The 15,768-nt window shown below is 58.7% G+C and overlaps 1 protein-coding gene across 5 annotated transcripts in view; it reads right to left on the reverse strand.

The window, feature by feature from the left end:
• The window catches only part of IL4R (interleukin 4 receptor), a 38,247-nt gene extending 25,316 nt beyond the window's left edge, over positions 1–12,931 (reverse strand). Inside the window, exon 1 of one of the 5 annotated variants that reach the window (XM_070566525.1) lies at positions 12,718–12,931. The gene's annotated coding sequence lies outside the window, so the exon portion shown is untranslated. Of the gene's footprint in view, positions 1–825; positions 1,235–11,738; positions 12,097–12,157; positions 12,327–12,717 lie in introns of those variants that run through there. The other 4 variants (XM_070566522.1, XM_008528413.2, XM_070566524.1 and 1 more) reach the window with 4 other exon arrangements.
• Positions 12,932–15,768: the final 2,837 nt, after the last annotated feature.

A 15,768-nucleotide genomic window follows, 5' to 3' on the forward strand; every position in this document is an offset into this window, starting at 1 on the left:
AATCTACATCACAGTGGGTTAATGGCTTTCATATACAAAGAGGGCTTACAAATCAATAAGACAAACTCTCTTTAAGAAAAATAGGCAAAGGACATAAATGGTTCACCAAAGAAGTGTTCCGTGTTGGCAAGACATGAAATAGCCACTGTCACTCTGCAGCTAGTTCATGAAGCCTGGGTGTGAAAGAGAACCTGGAACAGCTAAACTGTTTCTTTGTCTATATATGTATTGTTTGTCTTTTCCTCCCCCCTATAAGGATGCCACGAGGGCAGAGCTTCATGCCCCTGGTGCCGAAACAGCGCCAGACACACACACAGCATGCGCTTGATGAATGTCTGTCAAATGAGTGACTGGCTAAAATTCAACAATGACGGATCCAATCATCTATTTTCAAATGGGGAGTGTGTACCAAGCCTTTGCCCATAATCACTGCTATACCTATGCAGAGCTGATCACGTGCCTGGCCCTGTTCTAAGTGCTCTCAATACAGAATCAACTCTGTCCTCACAGCAACTCTACGAGGTGGGTGCCGTTCAAACCCCACTTCACAGATGGGGAGACGGAGGCACAGAGGGGTCAGAGCACTCGCTCGTGGTCGCAGAGCTGGGGTCTGGGCCCCGGCAGTGTCACTCCAGAATCCACACGCAGAACCACTGTGTGTTGCTGGCTCTTGAAACGCAGGCCCTGCCGCCCCGGGACGGGGTGTTATTGGCCAAAGAGGAAAATTAAGGCCTAGAGAGGGCAAGTCCAAGGTCACAGAGTTAGGAAGCGGCGGAGTCAGTGAGAGAGGAGAAGCGCCGGGAGTGGGAAGTGCACAGAACTCACTCTTTCAGTCTGAGGGGATGAGGGGGGCACGTCCTGAAGCATCAGAAGCCAGCGGTGGGTGGTCTGGAAGGGAGGAAGCAGGGCTCTCCCGAGCCGGCGGGCGGGCAGGGCATAGGCCCCTGCTCCTCTGCCATCTCTCAGCTGCAAACCCCCCTGAAGGGTGGGGGACTGGACGGCAGACAGGATGCAGCCAGTCCTGGACAAGGGGTGAGTGGAGAGGAAGCCGCCACAGCAGAGGCTGCGGTGGCCTCGCTTGGGAGCAGCTGACCCCTGAAACTCCACAATCTTACGGCCTGGAGCTTCCTCCAGACAGCCGGGCCGGTCTGGCAGGGGACCAGGGACACTTCCCCCTTGGCCAGCAGCTTCCCAGAACTGCCGACTGGCCAGGGTTCCCAGAACCGGCAGCCACGTCAGCAGCCCCACCCAGAATGGCGAGGCGGGCCAGGCCAGAGCCCCAAAATGGCCTGGGCGCTGCCTGCCTGCCCCAGCCCGGCCCGGCCCAGCGAGGGGAGTGGGGTAGCGGCAGGCTGGGTTTGCTACCACCAGGAGCAAGACCCAGCCACCTTAGCCAACGGGGCCCGCCAGGCTCCCTGTGTGCCTACTGTGTGCTCAGCCCTCCTTCATGCCCTCCTGTGTTCTTGGTATGGCTGTTTTCTGAGTACCTACTATGCGCCAGCTACTACAGATGCAAAAAAGGCCAGTCACTCATTCCTTTCTTCCTTCTTTCCTTTAAGAAATATTTGAGCGAGAAGGGAAGTTGCTGGAGGGCTTGGGGCTCAGAAGCGACATAATGAGACTTCTCCAAGGATCCCCATGGGCTGTGGGGCCAAGGTCAGAGCAGGGACAGGTGAGGAGGCTCCAGGACGGTCGGGGCCAACGGGTGTGGGCTCGGCAGGGCCACGGAGAAGGAGCGTAGCAACCGGCTGGGTTCCAGCTCTGACAATGGACTCTGGGAGGCAGTGAGAGAAAAAGAGGACTAGTCGGGGGCCAAGAAGGCCTCTGGGCTTCGGCCTGAGCTACTGAGAGGATGGAGCTGCCATTTACCAAGAGGGAGGGGGCCGCGGAGGAAGCAGCCTGGGACACCGGTGGCAGAGGGCCACGTGCGAGAGGCTGGAGGGGCCGCAGCCAGAGAGGAGGGGCGGGAAGGAGCACACACAGAGCCCTGACTGTAGGTCCCTGGAGGAACAAGAACCCTCCAGGCGGGGAGGGGTGTGGGGAGGGCGGGCGCGTCCCACAGAAGGCAGGGCGCCTGGGTCCTGTGCCCAGAGCCCACAGCTCTCAGGGTCTTCTCCGCTCACACCCACCGCACCTCCTCAGCACCATGCGCTGCTCTAGATGCTTCAGGTCCGCCCGCGGGGCGAGCGTAGCTGTGAGCCCACTTCACAGACGGGGAAGGCTCTCAGAGGGGTGCAGGCACCAGATGAGCAGAGAGGGTGAGGCATGCCCTCCCTTCCCCTCCCCACGAGCCCATGGTGAGCGCTCCAACCGACCCTACGGTCCCCAGGGCAGCGGGGAGTCACCAAGGGCTAGCACACAGGGGAGGAGCCACTTTCCGGACAGCCCCCTGGGCCGGGTGCGGGAGGTGGTGGGCTTGGGAGGCAAGTGGAGTGTGGTGGGCAGCAGAGGGCACAGCTGGAGCTGGAGAAGGGGGCAGGCCTGTTTGCAGGCGGACGGGGCAGAACCTGGTGGGGAGCTGGCCGAGCGGGAGAGGTGGCCTTGGGCTGGGGCGGTGGGGCACAGAGGCAGAGAACTGGCCCGCTGGGGACAAGCCAAGGACACAGACCAGTGAGTGGAGCAGGGGGCCAGCCTCTAGGAGGCAGGATGTCATAGCGGCCTGGAGCTCAGAAGGGGCTTCAGGCTACAGACAGACTGGAGAGTCACCAGCTGTGGGTGAAGCTCAGGGGGGTCGTGCAGAGTAAGACAAGGCCTCATCCGAGAGGCACAGGAGAGGACTGGAGTCCTTCACGGGACACAGCTGGGCCCCCTGGAAGGGGACAGGCTGGCATCTTGTGCCAATGACCACTCTATGGCAAAGTAGACACACTGAGTCCAAGTGGCCAATGGGGTCCCTGGGGAGGCACCCGGATGACCTGCCCATTGACAGAAGGTACTGGAAGCCCAGGGAGGAGGCTGAGCCTGAGGGACGTGCATCCAGACGCTACCTGCTCAGGAGCCTTCGTCACTCTGCAAGCCCTTCTCGTCTTTATTTCTCTGCACAGCACCTACTCCTCACAGCACATTCCACACGCACGGGTCCTGTTCATTGTCCAAATGCCCCACCTGAATGCCAGCCCCATGAGGCCAGAGGCTGTGTCCATCCTGCTCACGGCTGTGGCCCCAGAGCCTACCACAGTGCCTGGCACACAGTGGGTGGGCCCTGGATGCTCGCTGAACGGAAGAATGAACATCCCCGCGGCTGTGTGCAGGGAGGCCTGGTCAGCCACCCCTGACGGAGGCAGGGGTAGAACCGGGAATTTTCCACCTCTCTCTGTCAGATAAACACTGACCAATTCTGGCTCAGCGTCTCCGTAAATAACCTAATGTGGGCAGTGAACTGGGTCACCCTGGGGGAGCTGAGCCCCGGAGAGCGGGTAATTGGGGCATTACCATGATCATTACTCTCTGCCCAGAGCAGCAGATGCACGACGTCTGGCCCAGGATGCTGATTAGATTTCGGCTGTCTTAGTGACAGGCACTGGCTCCCAGAGGGCCTCCTTCCTGCGGTCACCATGATTGCCCCTGCATGTCCCCAGTTCCTCCAGCCTTGAGAGACCATGCTCTGGACCCTTCTGCCCATGGGTTCTACCCTCCCCCAAAATGGACTAGCCTCAGTCTCAAATGTACCAGACTCTGCTTTGTACTTGACCCTCACCACCTCATTTAACCCCGACAGCAACCTAAGGAACATGGCAAGTGCAGTTATTATCATCCCCATTGGCAACATGGGAAAACTGAGGCTTAGAGAGGTTCAGGAACCTGCCTAAGGATGCACAGCTAGTAAGCGGTAGAACCAGGATTTGAACCTGGACTTTCTGGCTCTGGAATCTGCAATACAGCCTGACATGGAGGAAGCTGCCAGAAACCTGCTCCTTTTATATACCTATGTTTGTTCCTCCTGGCAAGCCCTGTGTGGAAAATGTGGTCAAACACGCCCCCTGCACAGAGGGGGAAACTGAGGCTCAGAGGGGTCCAGAAATCACCCACGGTGACGAGGCAGGAAGTGACTGAGCCAGAACTTGGCGTCCATCGCTGTCTCCCCAGCCTGGGCAGTGAACTTGTCTCCACAGTGACCAGGACTTTGCCTTCAGGGTGAACCCGAAGCCCGCAACATGTCAGCACAGATAAGAGCTCCCTGTTCACCTTCTGTCTGCACACGGGCGTCGGGGAGGTGCTCTCCCTCCAGTTCTTCCTGTTGCCTCATCCCACATCATTTCTGACACAGTCAGCGACACAGAGACATGTGGGGTCACTCAGGTGGGCAGGGAGCCCAGAGCATCTAAGACGGGGAAGCATAACTCTGGGCCTGACTGCACAGGCCCCACCCTGACTCGCGGGGAGAACCTGGCAAGCTGGGGTCCTTTCAGGGCCTCAGTCTCCTCATCTGTGACATCAGGGCAGGGCCACTTGCCTCAGGGGTGGCTGCGAGGGGGCAGAGACCACTGCTGGGTGGAAGAGACTGGACAGCGTTGACAGAGCAGGTGGGAAAAGCTCCTCTCGAGCTCTGACGCCTGAGTCCATGACGGCTGCCAGGGCAGCACTGACCGGTCCCGCAGGACAAGCTGAGCCAACGAGCTGGGCCAGAAGGGCAGTACCGCTCCCATTTCTACAAAGTTCAAAGGAGACCCGTGGTCCCGGGGTTAGAAGTCAGCACAGCGCGCTGCGGGGGCACAGGGAACCTTCTGCGGCCACCACGCCCGTTTCTCGACCAGCTACCGCAGGCCTGTGTTCCCTCTGTGAACACGTGGAGCTGTGCACTCCTCAGCGGATGTTGCAATAAACAGGAAAAGAAGAAAAAGACGGATGAGAGGGCAGGAGGAGGGCAGCGCACAGTCTGCGCCCGGGGTGTCAGCAAAGATCTCAGAACCAGCAACCCGCAGGGCTGGGAGGACCCCAAGACCCTTCGCCCACTAGGAGGACACTTCAGGTCCCCTGGGCCTTTACGGGGCCACCCACCCTCTGCCTGCCTGCCTCCAGCAACAGGACACTCCCTGCCTCTGGGGCAGCTCAGGCCCGGCCACCTCCCCGGAGGAAGCACCAGGACCCAGGAGCGATTAGGCGCCTGCCCGCCCTCAACCAGAGCCTACAAGTGGGAGCACCGCCCGGCCCTGCCGCCGCCACTCTGCCTAGGTCACGTTTTGCCACATGAAAATGAAGGCCTAGGCGTTGCCAGGTCTTTTGATTTTTCAAAAGCAGCTAGAAATCCAGATTTTTAGGCCTGCTACCCTGATTTTTAAATGTTGGAAGATAGTTCAGCTTTTAAAAGCTGCACCCTACATTGTGGTCCTTCTTTGGCTGGTGTCCCCGTGGGTGGGTGGGTGACCTGAGACGCGACGAGACACCCAGAAGAGGAAGGGAGCTACGGGCGAGGCCCACCCCTCCCCAAGCAGCGGCGCCCCAAGGGGAAAGGCTGCCGGCTCCAGCGCTCCCTCCTCCCGGGATGGGGCGCGGTTGTCATGGTGATGAGAAGGCGCGGGGCTGGAGGCACCCCGTGGCCCGCTCCCGTGCGGCCGAGCAGCATCACATGTCAGCGGGCATCCCAAACCTCCCACGAGCCCCTCCGCCTCCCCCGTCACGTCGAAGGGCGGGGCCAAGAGCAGTCCTGCAAACCTGCGCTCCCCCAGCCCCGCCCACCTGACGCGGAACGCGCACACCGCCCCCTCCCGCACTGGGCTCGGGCTGTCTGCTCCGACTCTCGCTGCCCCCTCAGGAGATTCCCGTTGAACCCTGCTCCTTGCCCAGCCCACCTCACAGCCCCGCCTGTCCCCCTGTCCCTACAGCCTTTCCGTTCTCGGGGCCCAGTGGGCCGCGCCTGTCCTTTCTCTCCTTTTCCATCCTGGAAGTTCCTCCAGGCCAGGGACTCTGTCTCACTCACGTCCCACTGTGAACAGAAGAGGCAACCCAACTCCAGTCATCCGCTGCCTCATCATGGGTGCTTTCCCAACCCTGGGCCTTTGCATATGCCAATCTCGCTGCCTGCAATGCCAGCCAGTATTTACACCCAATGACTAATATACGTACAGGGATGTTTGCAATGCCTTCCATATTCACTATCGTTGTTATTTTCGCACATACACACACACAAAAAAAACAGAAAAGGGGAAAGCGAGTCATGTACCCATTTTATGGATGGGAAAATCGAGGCCCAAAATGAATGCTCAAGATTACCAAGCAAGTGGGCTGCAGAACTGAGACTGACATGCAAGTTTTGTGGTTCCTTTTTAACTCATCTGGCTACCAGACTGGGTCAAAGAAAACTCCTACCAAGTTTAGGTTAAAGAAAAGAAAGAATTGGAAAATTAGCCAAGAAAAATTAAAAGAAAACTAATAGGTATATTAATATAACAATATTAATACCAAATAAGACAGAATTCAAGACATGAAAGTATTAAGAGAGAGAAAGGTGGCTGTTTTGTAGGGATAAAAGGAGCAGCTCACCAAGAAGGTATAAAAATCATGAACCCTTCTGTTCCTCTGTCCTGTCCACATGCACCCAACAGCACAGCCTCAGAGACAAAGCAAGGAAGGAAGAGAAGGCCCAGGAGAGATGAGTGGATCCTCGATCACAGCAGGAGATAAACCAGGCAGAGAAAACACACAGAACACAGAGAATAGGAGAAGATAACTAGCAAGCTTGACCTAACAGATATATTTCTAGAACTTTACACCCAACAGAAAATATACATCCTTTCAACTACAAGAGGAACATACAGAAAAATTGACCAGAAAAGCCTACCAAGATCTCAACAAATTCTCCATTGCTGATATCATAGAAACCACAAATATTGACCATATGCAATCAGCTTAGAAATTGATAATAAAAAGATCACTCTAAAAACTATATCCATCTTAAAAAATTTTTAAAGCATATAACACTTTTAATCAAAAGGGAAATCATAAACTATTTTAGCAGTGAATGACATTGTGTAACAAGATCTGTGAAATAAAGCCAAAGCAGTACTCGAAGAAAAAAGTATAACTTGAAGTGGATTTATTAGAACACAAGACAGACTGAGAACAATTGTTAGACTCAAACTAGGAATCTCCGAATGGAAGAAACTCTGACTGACAGCAGCTCATGCAGAAGAGGAAGCTGGAGGTTTTAGCTGACGAGTCCGATATGAGCCCTAAGTGGTGGCCACTACAAAGTACGATTGCAGGTTGCATCAATAGAGGTATTGGCTCCGAACCCAAGGAGGTGACAGTCTCCCTCCTCTCTGACTGGGCAGGTTTTGGAGGAGGCAATGGGTTTTATGTGGGACTCTGACCAACTGGATCATGTCCAAAGCCAGACTGAAATCTTTACAATTCCCTGAGGCAGGACCAACGACTGAAAGAACTATGGTTTATAGTCTGAGTAAGAGAACTATTGGGGTGGGGTTGGAGGGAGATGGTTACTACCTCCAAGGGGCAGAACCAGTGCTAGACAGTGAAAGCTCCTGGAAAGCTCCTTTGGCTAAGTCTCAGGGGAGACTTTCTCCGGGTTAGAGCTGTGCAGCTCTAGGAACCCGGCTTCTGGAAGGACTGCGCTCGGCCGCTCGAGGAAAACTGTCAGGAGGCTGCGGCTCCGCGGGCTGAGCGGGCTGCCGGCCCAAAGAGCAGGCGTCTCCCCTCCAGAGGAGTTCCGTTTCCTCCTCGGAAAAGGCAGAACCTTCTGTGCCTGTTTCTCCCTCCGTCCAACACCGGCCGGCAGTTCCCGTCCCGCGGGGTCATGGTGCAGTCGCCTGGAGCAGTGCGGGCGTCGGGCTCCCGTGCCCCGCTGACCTCCGCTCCTGCCCCTGCTCTGCTCCTCCCAATCCCGTCCTTTCGGGAGCGGCTCAGGGCCTGCCCTCCGGGAACCCGCAGGCCTTCTTCCTGCAGCGTTCACTCCGCCACCTCCCCGGAGGCGCTTCCCCGCAGACCACCAGCTCCACGACGCCCACCGCCCTGCTGTTCACCCCGCGCCCCCGGCCCCGGGCACGCTCGCTGAGGACGAGCCAGGCGCCCGGCGCGGGCACTCTAGACGCGCTGCTCCGCGGGGGGCGGCTCGGCGCTGCACCTGCCCGGGGGAGCCCCGTCCCACCACCGGGCCCGGCACCTCGCCCTCATCAGGGCCCCCTGCACCCTCTCCCCTGCAGGGGGAAGGAGGGCTCAGCTGGGCCCCAGCGCCGAGTCACAGCACCCAGGCCCGCTGGGGTGCAGACCCCGGATTCTGGAACCCCTTGGAGGAGGTGCAGAGCCCCTGGGCCCCGAGTGAGAATGAGTCAGTCGGAGCCGGGGCTGAAACCTGCGAGGCAGCGTGGCTTCTTGGAAGGCGAAGATCGCGTTTAGACACAACGGTGCCGCAGAGCGGGGTGGGCAGGGCGGTGGGGTGGGCCAGGTCTGCTGCGTGCGCCCTGCGCCTCCCTCCAGCCGGCCCACCCTGCCAGCCTGCGCCCCTCTCTTTGCAAACGCCCCCCAGAGAGGCTCCCCGACTCCGCCCTCACCCTCCACCCTTACCCCGGCTCCATCACCCCTGACAGGACACTGCAGCTCCCGTCCCCTGGGTGACATCCTGGGCCAGGCCGGCTTCAGGGCTCAGATATGGAAAGGTTGTCTTGGAGAAGACGCCCGGACAGAATCAGCCCCCCCCCCCCCCACAGGGCCAGAGCGGCAGGCACGGAGCACCCATGCCTGCAGGACAGAGACCCCAAAGAGCCTGCCACTGGCTCCCGGCCCCTCTGGCTTCCCAGGGACTCAAGACACTTCCGGTCTCCAGAGCTTGTGGATTTCAGAACTAGAAATAGGGGTGCGGCTCTGTGTCTGTCTGTCTGCTTGTGTCTGCCTGTCTTCTAGACCAGAGTTTAAAGTCCAGGAGAGGGAGGCCTCTGCTCCTGCTCCATGCTGGCACCTGGCACACACAGGTACTAAATAAATATCTGAGGGAGAAGTGAATGAAGAAGCCAGGGGCTGGATGCGGGGAAGTGACCGTCCTCAATGGGGAGAGAAAGAGCAATCACTGAGGCGCGGGCAAGGAGCCCGGTGAGAACTACCTCATGCACACCTCCCCCAGCCAAATACCCATTTTACCGACAAGCAACCTGAGGCTCAGAGAGTTAAGCAATTTCCTACAGATCACACAGATAGGAAGCAACAAGCTCAGATTTGAACCTGGTGCCCCCGTCTCCAAGCCTGTGCCCTTCTCTCCTCCTCAGGCTCAGAGAGGGAGAATGACTTGCTGGAAGTCACACAGCAGAGCATTGCGAATACAGCCCATCTGATGATGAGCAGAGATCTGGCCCATCTGATGCTGGCTCCCCGGCCCTGCAGGGCCCTCCAGCCTCCGCTGGCGTTCTCCGATCCATACTCTTGCAAGGGCAAGTTTGTACAACGTCCAGGCAAGCTGCGGGCCTCTCTTCTAGCCTAGCCAAGGGAAGTCTGGCCAAACGTGACCAGGCCTGTCTCCACAGTGCCTGCCATGAGCAGTGCTTGGAAAGATGTCCCTGCTGGTCACTGAGCAGACTGGCACAGCGGGAAGAACACAGGCTGGGAAGGAAAGCAGGGGCAACCCCCTCCCTCTGTCACACCTACATGTGGGACCTTAGGCAAGACCACTGCACCCGTCTCTGGGTCTCAGTTTCCACGCCTGCAAAACGGGGAGACTAAATCCCATCCAATGGGGCTCATTTACGTATGTAGCAAACACAGTGCTCACCCTACAGGCAGTGTGCTGTGTGCCTGACCTCCACCCATTCGTCCCACCAGCACTACAATGGTATACGGCAGTCGCTGCAGTTTCGCCGAGGGAGACGAGGTCGGGAGAAGTCAGTCACACGGAAAGCAGCAAAGCCAGCCTCTGAGCCTGGCCGCCCGGCTCCAGAGTCCACGCTCTGAGCCTCTAGTCTACTTCTCGACGGGTAACAGCAGGCACGAGCATTTAACGTGGACAGACATGGCGTGGAATTATGTTAGGTATCTTATAAGACGTGATGTCACTGACCCTCAAGACAGCCCAGTTTTACAAACGTGAGGAAGCAAAGCCCCGGGGGGCTCCTGTCCCTGCCCCCTCCTAGGCGCCACCAAGGGCCGCTGAGGGCAGTGGGCCTTGAGATCCCCACTCTCTCTTCCATCCTGAGGGCAGGGGATAGGAGGGTGGGGTCCAGGAAAGGTTCTTTCTTCTCACTTCTCTGACACGTCATGCCAGCTCCTTTTCTAAATCTGAGCATCAGGAAACCGAATGCCTTGAGGGCAGCCCCCCACCGTGCCTGGGCTTTCTGCAATCATTGCCACGTACAAAACCCACCAGCTGCTGAGTCACTGCCTGGAATCTGGAACTTCTCAGGTCATCCCAGACCTGCTGGTAACTGGGTGTGTTGTAATCAAGCCAACTCACCAGTGTTTTGCCTCCCTCCGGAGGTCCAGGGTGGGGCCCAGGAATCTGCATTGTGATTCTTACAGCTCACGAAAAGGTAAAATACACTGGCCCATGCGCCTCAGCATGGCATTCAAGGCCTTCCACAGTGCAGCCAGGCCCACCTTTCCACCCATCTCCAGCTTCTCCCTGCTCCCTAAGTGCCACAAGCAGTGCCCTTTCACACCTCCCAGTCTTTAGCCATGCTGTTCTGGGTGCTCAGCATGCCTTTCCCTCCCATTCTCCACCTGCTGAGCTCCTCTACTCCCCTTCCAAGGCTGGCTCAGAGGGGCCCCTCCATGAAGGCTGTCCTGCCGCCCCATGGAGAGCTGATCACGCCCACTTGTGGTTCTTCCCCACTCAGAGCTCCCTGCAGAGGGAGAGCCCCTTGAGGGCAACACCAGCGCCCGGAACCGCACTCAAGGGCTCGTGAGTGAACAAATGGCCGGGGCCAGTCATCTCCCATTCCACACCTCAGCATCCTCATCCGAAGTCACGGGTCGCGTAACTGAATTCAAACGGCCTTTGCAGAACTCTGAAATCCCCTGACTGCGGGACACCCTGGCCAAATATACACCTGAGCCTCAGTTTCCCCACTGCACTTTAGGATTTGAATAAAGACACTGATGTCCCAGCAAACAGCCCGGCTCCTGAAAGGCCACCAGAGGGGAGGAGCTGCAGGGAAACACAGCTCGCGGAGGGCTGGGGAAGGGCAGAGACCAGGACTCAAGCAGGATTAGAGCTGGCCTGGCCAATGTGTGAATCCTGGCAGGGGACACCGAGTTTGCTGGTCCCCAGTGTCTCCTGATTATAAGAAATATAGATTTTGGCTTTTTTTTTTAAAAAAAAAAAACACAAGAGTTTAGATTCCTGGGTTTATTACATCTAAACCTCACGAAGGGGGCCTGAGAATCTGCATTTTAATCCAATTCCCCGGAGAATTCGTTTATTGGGGTAGTTTGACAAATCCTGTTGACAGGCGGAGGGCAGGGGGCTCTAGCGTCAGACCGCCTGGGTTCAAATCCTGCTCCGCACTTTCCAGTTACTTAAGCCGCCTTTGCCTCAGCGTCCCCATCTGCAAAATGGCCACGATATAGACACAGCACCGACCAGAAAGGTTTTTCTGAGATTTAACTCAGAATACTTCCAATGTTTTCCAGGACAGAGCCTGCCTAAAATAAGTCCCAGTAAATGATCGGGTCCACCCAACATTCAGACGAAGACACCACAGGGAGAAAGGACCTTGTTTCCCCGGATCACTTGACCTAGTATCCAACTTGTCAGTTTTCAGAACTTTCCCCACCCTTCCTCTCCCCGAAAGCCTCACCATCTTCCTATGCGCGGGGTACGGGGACAGCCCCGAGAGCCGGCTGCGCGGCCCGAGACGGCCTCACCCACGCTCACGACGTCCCTGAGCCCCCACAGGCCGTCCCCGCTGACCTCTCTGGAACAGCACGAGTGTCGGGGGCGCGCCGGGGGTCTGAGCGCCGGGAGCCAGCTTTCCCAGCTCCGCGCCCCGGCTGCCCCCGGGCGAAAGGGACCGAGCCGGCCGCCGCTCCGCGCGCGGGGAAGCCCAGGCTCCGGGCTCCAGGCTCTGGGCCTCGAGCGGGCGGGCGGGCGGGCGTCCTCCCCGAGCGGGTCGGGGCGGTCCCGAGGTCCCCCTGGAGGCCCGGCCCTTCCCGGACGCCCGCCGCGTGCCCGGGGCGATCCACCCCCCGCCTCCGATCCGCGCGCCCCGGGTCCTACCTGCGCGCCCCTGGCCCATTCGCCGTCCAGCGCCCGAGCGGGAAGTGCGGGATCCAGGGCAGCCAGGCTCGGCAGCGCCGCGCGGGGGTTTTCCTGGGCGCGGGACCCAGCCTGCCCCGGCTTCCTGCGCCCCGCCCCTCCCCTCCCCGGCAACGGCCCGCCCCGCCCCGGCGCCGTGGATTTGCATGCACCGCCCCCGCGCGCGCCCCGCCGCCCCCGAGCGGGCCCTTCCCCTCCGTGCACGCCCCCTGGCCACTGAGCGCACCTTGCCTCCCCCCGCGTGCGCCCCCTGGCTCCGGCGCGCAACTCCACTCCCCTGCACGCGCCCTCTGGCCCCCGCGCGGACCCCGCCCCCACTGCGCGCACCCCAAGACCCCGCGCGCACCCTGCTTGCCCCCGACCCCCCGCTGGAACCCCGCCTCCTCCCCTCCGTGCGCCCCCCGCCCCCACCTCGCGCGCCCCCGCCTCCCCAGCGTGCGCCCCCACCCAGCCGTGCGTGCACCTGCCGCCCCCGCGCGCACCCCGAGCCCCCCTCCCCACCGCCAGCGCAACCCGCTTACCCCGCGGGGCCCGATTCCGCGTGCCGGTCCCTGGCCCCGCTGCTCCCTGCAGTGCGGGCCACCGTCCTCTCCCGGGGAGCACCCGGGCACCCTGCCTCGCCGTCTCCCCGAAGCCGCCCCAGGTCCCGCCCCCGCGGCGAAGGCCGCAGTTCCCCCTGGCTCTGAGTACAGTCCCAGCTCCCGGCCCGGGCCTCGCTCCGTCCGCAGCGCGGGTGGGTTTGGGGCTGCCGGGTTGTCCACTTGAGTCCTTCTCCCCTTCCCACCAGCCCAACTGCTGGTAAGTGCCCGTGTGTCGGGAGCCTCCACAGATGTTTCCTGAGCGCCTACTACCTGCTAGGCTCCAGGAGATGTCGACGGTAAAGCAACCCTTCGTCGACAGCTGGGACAATCTGACAGGCCCTGTTCCAGAGCGCTGCATCTATTGACTCAATTAATCCTCACACCTTCCCTATGAGGGAACTATGTTACTATCGCTCATTTTATAGACGGGGAAACTGAGGCACAGAAGCTTACTCAGAATCATGCAGCAGATGTGGCATTAGACCTCTAACCAGTGGACACCATGAAAGCCCTTGATGCAGCCGGAAGGTAGGGAAAAACACTGAATGAATAAAGTATTTCAGGTAACCAGAGGTCCCAAGAGGAGAGTAAAACAGAGAGGGACGTATCAGGCCAGTGGGGCTGGTGGTTGGAAGGTGTCCCTGAGGAAGAGACGTTTGAGCTGAGAACCTGCAGAGGATATGCAGGAGGACTAGATTAGGGACCAAGAACAGCAAGTGCAAAGGCCCTGGGGTGGGAACCAACTTAGCATGTTTGAGGCATTGCCTGACCGCCGGGTTGGCTGGAGAGCCTAGAGGAGGAGAGAGCAGAAGGATGGACATGCAACAGGAGGTGTGCAGACACAGGCTGAGCAGTGCTGGGGATTCAGAGAGTAGTTTGACCCCGTCTTCCCCTGGAGGAGCCTCAGTGGGGAGGCGAACTCCTAGGAGCCATGACAGCCCAGTAGGGTTGCTGTGGAGGAGGGCAAGCTGGCTGTTGCAAAGCCGTGAGGCCTGGCTTCCTAGGGGAGGGGCAGCTGCTGTGCTTGCTTCTCTTCCTTAGCCTTCCCTCGCTCACGCCTCCTTGGCCCTCCTGTACCCTGACCCTTCGAGGCGTCCTGAGGCCGCAGAGCCGAAGATGAAACAGACACAGGCCTGCCCTCTGAGACCTTACAGCCAAGTTGGCAAGACAGCTACCCACCCTCAGCTCCGTGACAGTACAGTGGACTCTGGCCCCAGGCGTTAAGGATGGCTTCCTGGAGGAGGTGGCCTCTGACGGTGCCTCCAAGGGTCAGTGGGGAAAAGTGAGGGATGAGGGGCTAGGCACTGGAGGGGACAACATGAGCAAACACTTGGAGGTGAGTGTGGCATGGGGGGTGGAAAAACTAGGGTTATTCGGCGTCTGTTTATTGACCTGCCCTGCACTGGGTCCTGACTTGGGCCGGGGACAGTGAGGACTAGGCCCTGCCCTGCTCCCCAAGCCTGGGTGTCGGGTGGCACCTGACAGTCAGCGGCCGGAGCAGTTGCATCCCGGCCTCCAGACCCGGCCGCCGCGGAAAGGGCGTGGGGAGGCCGAGGCCTGGGCCTCCGGAGGGTGGCGGCGACATGGGCACCGCGGCTGCGCGGGCAGGTTCCCTAAGAAAGGTTTCTTCCTGCCCGGAGCAGCTCGCGCACTTGCACGCTCACCCATCTCCATGTCCATGTCCTCCCCTGCCCAGACACACTGACGCTCATCTGCTTGCACACTCACACACGCTTGCACTCCCGTACTCATCTCTCCACACACATTCACACTCATACACATACAATCATTCACCCACATGTTCACGCTCACTCACACTCGTGTGCTGACATACCACGTGTTCACAGCCACACACCTTCATCTTCACACCCCACATATTCACAGTCATGTCCACACACGTTCACACACACATGCACTCAAACTCATAGACGTGCACACGCACCACTCCCTTACACACTCATAGTTGGCATTTGAACCGGGACAGTTTTGAATTAACGCCACAAGCTTCCCCTCGTCACGGCGAAACCTCCTTTCGCCGTGCCTCGGTGTCTCTGAGTTTGCCCTGGTCTCATCTGGAGCCCACAGCAGGTCTTACTTTGCCGACGTGTGGCCTGGGCTGCCTGCCCTCCTGGCCTCCCAAACTGGGCTGCCACCCTGTTTTTAAGTCATTCTTGGCTCTTTCCTCACTTGTCACCAGACCTCCTGCGTCTGCAGACCAGCCCCGCCACTTACTGACTGTGGGACGCTGGGCAGAGTGGCTCAGTCCCTGTGCCTCAGCTTCCCATCTGCGCGGTGCGGATGCTGATGGAGCCCTCGGGGGACCTGTGAGGAAGGACGAGGAAACACGCAAAGCACTTGGAACAATGCATGGCCCAGCTCAGCACGTGGGAACTGTTGTTCTCACCGGAACCAAGAAGAGAAAGGAGCCCAGTCAGAGCCTGTGCCCTCGGCCTCTTTGCCTGGTTGTAAAATGGGGTTGAAAATAGCACTGAAGACAGGAAAGGATAGAGCAGATGTGGTTGGGTGTGAGGACATTTGGGAAATCTGGAGGAAGGAAATACGGGAATTCTTTGAACTTGTCTTGCAACTTTTCTGGAAGTCTGAAATTACGTCAAAATGAGAGTTAGAGAAAACGGGGCATTGTGAGGCCCCAGAGAGGTGACAAATGTGGAGTTTGTCATCTCACATACACCCCACTATTCAAGCTCATGCCCTAGTTGTGCAAACTCTGCCTGTGGCTGCCCTGCGCCAGGCCTGGGAGAGGGACCTGGAGGCCCCAGAGGAAAACTCAGGCCCTCAACCCGGGGGGCTCCCAAGTCTTGCCTCCATACAGGCTTGGCTCACATGACCTTACAACACACTTACGTGTTTTCAAGCCTGTCTTTCAGGTTTTAGAAAATTAATTAAAAATTTTTAGAAGAGTTGTGTATTTACAGAAAAATTGATAGTACAGAGCTCCCATATACCGTCCCCCCCGCATGTAACTTCCCC

This window comes from Equus przewalskii, chromosome 12 (genome assembly GCF_037783145.1).
Source record: "Equus przewalskii isolate Varuska chromosome 12, EquPr2, whole genome shotgun sequence".
Taxonomy (NCBI): Eukaryota; Metazoa; Chordata; class Mammalia; order Perissodactyla; family Equidae; genus Equus; species Equus przewalskii.